Source organism: Arachis ipaensis, chromosome B6 (genome assembly GCF_059453495.1).
Source record: "Arachis ipaensis isolate K30076 ecotype BB chromosome B6, ASM5945349v1, whole genome shotgun sequence".
NCBI lineage: Eukaryota > Viridiplantae > Streptophyta > Magnoliopsida > Fabales > Fabaceae > Arachis > Arachis ipaensis.
Window position 1 is genome coordinate 110,814,634 of NC_142441.1, and position 8,250 is coordinate 110,822,883.

The following is an 8,250-nucleotide window of genomic DNA, read 5'->3' on the forward strand; positions in this document are numbered from 1 at the left end:
TTGGATCCTTACTTGAATTACACCAAAAATGAGACTTGTTATTGCTTGGTCCTTAGTTTTTCTTGTTCTCTTTCTTGGCTGAGATTCATTGCTTGCTCAGGCTTAATGCTATGTGGAAAGGCAGCTTTATAGATTAAGCTTTTAGCCAGCATTCTCACCCCAGTTGGTTCAAGATGCTAGGTATTGAAACACCCCTATGGGCTTACTTGCTCAAGCTTCTCCTTAGCACACACATATCACAGGCAGTTAGCTTGTTTTGTCCTTTGGAAATTGATGCCCAGCACCTTTTTGGGTCACTAAATGCTTTGTCTCAAAGTAGCTCTTGATGGTGGACTTTCAGTTGGTGATGAGCGAATAATTTATACGCTTTTTGGCATTGTTTTTAGTATGTTTTGAGTATATTTTAGTTAGTTTTTATTATGTTTTTATTAGTTTTTAAATAAAAATCATATTTCTAGACTTTACTATGAGTTTGTGTGTTTTTCTGTGATTTCAGGTGTTTTCTGGTTGAAATTGAGGGACCTGAGCAAAAATCTGATTTAGAGGCTGAAAAAGGACTACAGATGCTGTTGGATTCTGACCTCCCTGCACTCGAAGTGGATTTTCTGGAGCTACAAAAGCCCAATTGGTGCGCTCACAATTACGTTGAAAAGTAGACATCCTGGGCTTTTCAGAAATATATAATAGTTCATACTTTGCTCAAGATTTGGTGGCCCAAACCGGCGTTCCAAGTCACCATAAAAATTCTGGCGTCAAAATGCCAGAACTGGCATAAAAGCTGGAGTTAAACACCCAAACTGGCACAAAAGCTGGCGTTTAACTCCAAGAAAAGTCTCTACACATGAAAGCTTCAATGCTAAGCCCAAGCACATACTAAGTGGGCCCGAAAAAAGATTTATGCATTAATTACTTATTTTTGTAACCCTAGGCTACTAGTTTTCTATAAATAAGACCTTTTGCTATTGTATTTTCATATTTGGAATATGCTTTCATAGACGTTTGGGGGCTGGCCATTTGGCCATGCCTAGACTCTTTTGTTCTTATGTATTTTCAACGGTGAAGTTTCTACACACCATAGATTAAGGTGTGGAGCTCTGCTGTTCTCATGAATTAATACAATTACTATTGTTCTTCTATTCAATTCACGCCTACTTCTTCTCTAAGATATTCATTCGTTCTTCAACTTGATGAATGTGATGATCCGTGACACTCATCATCATTCTCACCTATGAACATGTGCCTGACAACCACCTCTGTTCTACTAGCAATGGCTTGAATGCGTATCTCTTGGGTTTCTAATCTAAGATTGGAACCTTCGTGGTATAGGCTAGAATTATTGGCGGTCATGCTTGAGATCCGGAAAGTCTAAACCTTGTCTGTGGTATTCTGAGTAGGATCTAGGAAGGGATGACTGTGACGAGCTTCAAACTCGCGATTGTTGGGCGTGTGACAGACGCAAAAGGATCAATGGATCCTATTCCAGCATGATCGAGAACCAACAGCTGATTAGTCGTACGGTGACAGCGCATTTGGAACATTTTCACTGAGAGGACGGGCGGTAGCCATTGACAACGGTGAAACCCAACATATAGCTTGCCATGGAAAGGAGTATGAATGATTGGATGAAGGCAATAGGAAAGCAGAGGTTCAGAAGGAACACAGCATCTCCATACGCTTATCTGAAATTCCTACCAATGAATTACATATGTATCTCTATCTTATTTTTTGTTTTATTTATCTTTTAATTAACAATTCTCCATAACCATTTGAATCTGCCTGGCTGAGATTTACAAGGTGACCATAGCTTGCTTCAAGCCGACAATCTCCGTGGGATCGACCCTTACTCACGTAAGGTTTATTACTTGGATGACCTAGTGCACTTGCTGGTTAGTTGTGCGGAATTGTGACAAAGTGTGATTCACGTTTGAGAGCTCCAAGTCTTTGGCGCCATTGTTGATGATCACAATTTCGTGCACCAAGTTTTTGGCGCTGTTGCCGGGGATTGTTCGAGTTTGGACAACTGACGGTTCATCTTGTTGCTTAGATTAGGTTCTTTTCTTTTTATTTTCTTCAGAATTTTTAAGAATGAATTCTAGAGTTTCAAGGTGATGTTCTTATCATCACACAAGCTAATTGATTCTCATCAATTTAGCCGTTGAATGTAATCTCCTGCTGAAGCTTGGCTAGCCATGTCTAATCTTTTTAGACTGAAGCTTTAGACTAACATTGCATGATTGCTGGAATTCTTATTAAAAATTTTGAATCCCTTTATTTTCTTTTCCACTCAATTTTCGAAAAATCACAAAAAAATTTATAAAACCATAAAAATAAAAAATATTCTATGTTTCTTGTTTAAGTCTAGTGTCTAATTTTAAGTTTGGTGTCAATTGCATGTCTTTATTCTTCTAATTTTCGAAAATTACATGCATCATGTTTGTCATTGATCTTCAAGATGTTCTTGATGATTTCCTTGCTCTGATCTTTAAATTCTCTTGTTTTGTGTGTTTAGTTGTTTCTCACATGCATTTTTCAAATTGTTATAGTCCTTAGTATACAAACTTTTAAGTTTGGTGCCTTGCATGCATTATGTATTTGATCTTAGTTTTCCATGTTTAATTGCATTTTGATTGTTCCTCATCATCAAAATCCAAAAATTTTTCAAAATTACGTCGTTTCAAGTCAATAATACAGAGAATTGAAGATTCAGAACATGCAGCAGAGGAATTACACAGAAAAAGCTGGGCGTTCAAAACGCCCAGTGAAGAAGGAAACTGGCATTTAAACGCCAGCCAGGGTACCTGGCTGGGCGTTAAACGCCCAAAAGGGTAGCATTTTGGGCGTTAAACGCCAGATTGGATACCATTCTGGGCGTTTAACGCTAGGATGACATAAGAGGGAAGATTTTGTTTTTAATTCAAATTTTTTTCAAGTTTTCATAAGTTTTCAAAATCAAATCTTTTTCAAATCATATCTTTTCAATCATATCTTTTCAAAATAAATTTCTTTCCATTTTTTTTACTATTTTCGAAAATACTTGCTAACAATTAATGATTTAATTCAAAATTTTCAAGTTGTTACTTGCCTATTAAGAAAGGATCAAATTTTAATTCTAGAATCATATCTTTTAATTTCTTGATTAGTCAAGTAATCAACTTTAATTTTAAAACTTTCTTTTTAAATTTGATTCTCAATCATATCTTCTCAATCATATCTTTTTCAAAATTAAGTTTCAATCATATCTTTTTTATTTCTAATTTCAAAATCTTTTTCAAAAATCACTTAATTTCTTTCCCAATCTTAATTTTCGAAAATCATTTACCAAATTTTCAAAATTTCTTTTAATTATTTCAAAATCTTTTTAATTTATTTTCGAAAATTCTTCCCCTCTTCTCACATCCTTCTATTTAAAGGACTAACACTCCTCCACTATCAACAATTCAAACTCTATCCCTCTTGATAAGTTCGAATTCTTCTCTTTCTACCTTCTTCTTCTATTCTTCTTTTCCTCTGACACTTCAAGGAATCTCTATACTGTGACATAGAGGATTCCATACTTTCTTGTTCTCTTCTCTTTCATATGAGCAGGAGCAAGGACAAAAGCATTCTTGTTGAGGCTGATCCTGAACCTGAAAGGAACTTGAAGAGAAAGCTAAGAGAAGCTGAAGTACAACTCTCTATAGAGGTCCTAACAGAAATTTTCAAACAAGAAAAAGCCATGGCAGCCGGAAACAACAACAATGTCAACAATGCAAGGAAGGTGCTTGGTGACTTTACTGCACCTACTCCTGACTTCTATGGGAGAAACATCTCAATCCCTGCCATTGGAACAAATAACTTTGAGCTTAAGCCTCAATTAGTTTCTCTGATGCAACAGAATTGCAAGTTTCATGGACTTCTAATGGAAGATCCTCATCAGTTCTTAGCTGAATTTCTGCAAATCTATGACACTGTCAAGACCAATGGGGTTGATCCCGAGGTCTATAGACTTATGCTTTTTCCCTTTGAGAGACAGAGCTAGAACATGGTTGGATTCACAACCGCCTGAACTCTTGGGAAAAGCTAGTCAATGCCTTCTTGGCAAAGTTCTTTCCACCTCAAAAATTGAGTAAGCTTAGAGTGGAAGTCCAAACCTTTAGACAAAAGGAAGGTGAATCCCTCTATGAAGCTTGGGAAAGATACAAGCAATTAATCAGAAGGTGTCCTTCTGACATACTTTCAGAATGGAGCATCATAGGTATCTTCTATGATGGTCTGTCTGAACTGTCCAAGATGTCATTGGACAGCTCTACTGGAGGATCTCTTCATCTGAAGAAGATGCCTGCAGAAGCTCAGAAACTCATTGAAATGGTTGCAAATAACCAATTCATGTACACTTCTAAAAGGAATCCTGTGAATAATGGGACAAATCAAAAGAAAGGAGTTCTTGAGATTGATACTCAGAATGCCATATTGGCTCAGAATAAAATATTAACTCAACAAGTCAATATGATTTCTCTGAGTCTGTCTAGAATGCAAGCAGCAACAGGCAGTACCAAAGAAGCTTCATCTGAAGAAAAAGCTTATGATCCTGAGAACCCTGCAATGGAAGAGGTGAATTACATGGGAGAACCCTATGGAAACACCTATAATCCTTCATGGAGGAATCATCCAAACCTCTCATGGAAGGATCAACAGAGGCCTCAACAAGGCTTCAACAACAATAATGGTGGAAGAAATAAGTTTAGCAATGGCGAACCTTTTCCATCATCTTCTCAGCAACAGACAGAGAATTCTAAGCAGAGCCACTCTGAATTAGCAACTGTAGTCTCTGATCTAATTAAAACCACTCAAAGTTTCATGACTGAAACAAGGTCCTCCATTAGAAATTTGGAGGCACAAGTAGGTCAGCTGAGCAAGAAAGTTACTGAACTCCTTCCTAGTGCTCTTCCAAGCAATACAGAAGAGAATCCAAAAGGAAAGTGCAAGGCCATCACCATAACCCACACGGCCGAACCTGGAGAGGAAGAAGAGGTATTGATCACCACTGAGGAGACCTCAATGGACATCCACTGGCCTCCATGGAGTTCCCTCATGAGGAACCATGGGAATCTGAGGCTCACACTGAGACCATAGAGATTCCATTGAATTTACTTCTGCCATTCATGAGCTCTGATAAGTATTCTTCCTCTGAAGAGGATGAAGATGTTACTGAAGAGCAAGTTACTAAGTACCTTGGAGCAATCATGAAACTAAATGCCAAGTTATTTGGTAATGAGACTTGGGAGGATGAACCCCCCTTGCTCACCAAAGAACTGGATGACTTGACTAGGCAGAAATTACCCTAAAAGAGACAAGATCCTGGAAAGTTCTCAATACCTTGCACCATAGGCACCATGACCTTTGAAAGGGCTCTGTGTGACCTAGGGTCAAGCATAAATCTCATGCCTCTCTCTGTAATGGAGAAACTAGGAATTTTTGAGGTGCAAGCTGCAAGAATCTCATTAGAGATGACAGACAATTCAAGGAAACAAGCTTATGGACTTGTAGAGGATGTCTTGGTAAAGGTTGAAGACCATTACATCCCTGCTGATTTCATAATCTTAGAGACTGGGAAGTGTATGGATGAATCCATCATCCTTGGCAGACCCTTCCTAGCCACAGCAAAAGCTGTGATTGATGTTGACAGAGGAGAATTGGTCCTTCAAGTGAATGAGGACTCCCTTGTGTTTAAAGCTCAAGGATCTCCCTCTATAATCATGGAGAAGAAGCATGAAAAGCTTCTCTCAATGCAGAGTCAAACAAAATCCCCACATTCAAACTCTAAGTTATGTGTTGGAAGGCCACAACCAACCTCTAAGTTTGGTGTTGGGAGGCCATCATCATGCTCTGAGTATCTGTGAGGCTCTATGAGAGCCCACTGTCAAGCTATTGACATTAAAGAAGCGCTTGTTGGGAGGCAACCCAATTTTTACTTATCTATGTTAAATTTCTATTTGTTATTTTATGTTTTCTGTAGGTTGATGATCATGTGAAGTCACAAAAACAATTGAAAAAGCAAAAACAAACTGAAAAACAGAATGAAAAATAGCACACCCTGGAGGAGAAGCCTACTGGAGTTTAAACGCCAGTAAGGGCAGCAGAATGGGCGTTAAACGCCCAGTCTGGCACCATTCTGGGCGTTTAACGCCAGAAAGGGGCACAAACCTGGCGTTTAATGCCAGAAAAGGGCAAGAAGCTGGCGTTAAACGCCAGAAATGGGCAGCAACCTGGCGTTTAATGCCAAGATTGGCAGAAAAGTGCGTTTTGTACGCCACTTGGTACTAGGATGAAAAATCCTTGACACCTCAGGATCTGTGGACCCCACAGGATCCCCACCTACCTCATCTCTCTCTCTTTCTTCTTCACCCATTCACCAATCACCTCAATACCTCTTTCCCAAAAACCCCTCACCAATCAAATACTACCCTCTTCTCCATAATCTCTTCACCAATCCACATCCATCCATTATATAACCCCACCTACCTCATCATTCAAATTCAAACCACTTTCCTTCCCAAACCCACCCATACATGACTAAAACCCTACCCTCTCTCCACCCCTATATAAACCCATCTTCACTCCTTCATTTCCACACAACCTAAACAATACTTCTCCCCCTTGGCCAAAACACTAAGCCCCCTCCATCTCCTCTATTTCTTCTTCTTCTACTCTTTTCTTTCTTCTTTTACTCGAGGACGAGCAAACCTTCTAAGTTTGGTGTGGTAAAAGCTAAAGCTTTTTGTTTTTCCATAACCATTTATGGCACCTAAGGCCAGAGAAACCTCTAGAAAGAGGAAAGGGAAGGCAAAAGCTTCCACCTCTGAGTCATGGGAGATGGAGAGATTCATCTCAAGGGTGCATCAAGACCACTTCTATGAAGTAGTGGCAAAAAAAAAAAGGTGATCCCTGAGGTCCCTTTCAAGAGGGAAGCCGGTTCAACTAAGAAGGCATGACCTCATGCCCATCACTAAGAAAAGGATGGAGCAAACAAGAGATCCCACTCATGGACAAGAGCATGAGGAAATTCCTCATCATGAAATCCCTGAGATGCCTTAAGGGATGCATTTTCCTCCACAAAACTATTGGGAGCAAATCAACATCTCCCTAAGAGAATTAAGTTCTAATATGGGACAACTAAGGGTGGAGCACCAAGAGCATACCATCCTCCTCCATGAAATTAGAGAAGACCAAAGAACCATGAGGGAGGAGCAACAAAGGCAAGGAAGAGACATTGAGGAGCTCAAGCACTCCATAAGATCTTCAAGAGGAAGAACAAGCCGTCATCACTAAGGTGGACCCGTTCTTTAATTTCCTTGTTCTTTTTTTTCTGTTTTTTGAATTTTTATGCTTTATGTTTGTGTCTTTATTACATGATCATTAGTGTCTTAGTGTCTATGCCTTAAAGTTATGAATGTCCTATGAATCCATCACCTTTCTTAAAAGAAAAATGTTTTTAATCGAAAAAGAAAAAGAAGTACATGAATTTCAAATTTTAAAACAGTTTAATTATTCTGATGTGGTGGCAATAATTCTTGTCTTCTGAATGAATGCTTGAATAGTGCATATTTTTGAATTTGTTGTTTATGAATGTTAAAATTGTTGGCTCTTGAAAGAATGATGGAAAAAGGAGAAATGTTATTTGAAGATCTGAAAAATCATAAAATTGATTCTTGAAGCAAGAAAAAGCAGTGAAAAGCTTGCAAAAAAAATATATACATATACGAAAAAAAGAGAAAAAGCAAGCAGAAAAAGTCAATAGCCCTTTAAACCAAAAGGTAAGGGTAAAATAAAAAGGATCCAAGGCTTTGAGCATCAGTGGATAGGAGGGCCCACAGGAAAAAAATCCTGGCCTATGCGGCTAAACTAAGCTGTCCTTAACCATGTGCTTGTGGCGTGAAGGTGTCAAGTGAAAACTTGAGATTGAGCGGTTAAAGTCGTGGTCCATAGCAAAAAGAGTGTGCTTAAGAGCTCTAGACACCTCTAATTGGGGACTCTAGCAAAGCTGAGTCACAATCTGAAAAGGTTCACCCAGTTATGTGTCTGTGGCATTTATGTATCCGGTGGTAATACTGGAAAACAAAATGCTTAGGGTCACGGCCAAGACTCATAAAGTAACTGTGTTCAAGAATCAACATACTTAACTAGGAGAATCAATAACACTATCTGGATTCTGAGTTCCTATAGAAGCCAATCATTCTAAACTTCAAAGGATAAAGTGAGATGCCAAAACTA

The 8,250-nt window shown here is 38.7% G+C and overlaps 1 non-coding gene across 1 annotated transcript; it reads right to left on the reverse strand.

Moving 5' to 3' along the window:
• Positions 1-4,107: 4,107 nt before the first annotated feature.
• On the reverse strand, positions 4,108-4,211 carry LOC148562302 (small nucleolar RNA R71). The gene has a single exon (XR_015888006.1). It is a non-coding gene; the product is annotated as a small nucleolar RNA R71 (small nucleolar RNA).
• Between the last annotated feature and the right edge of the window lie 4,039 nt (positions 4,212-8,250).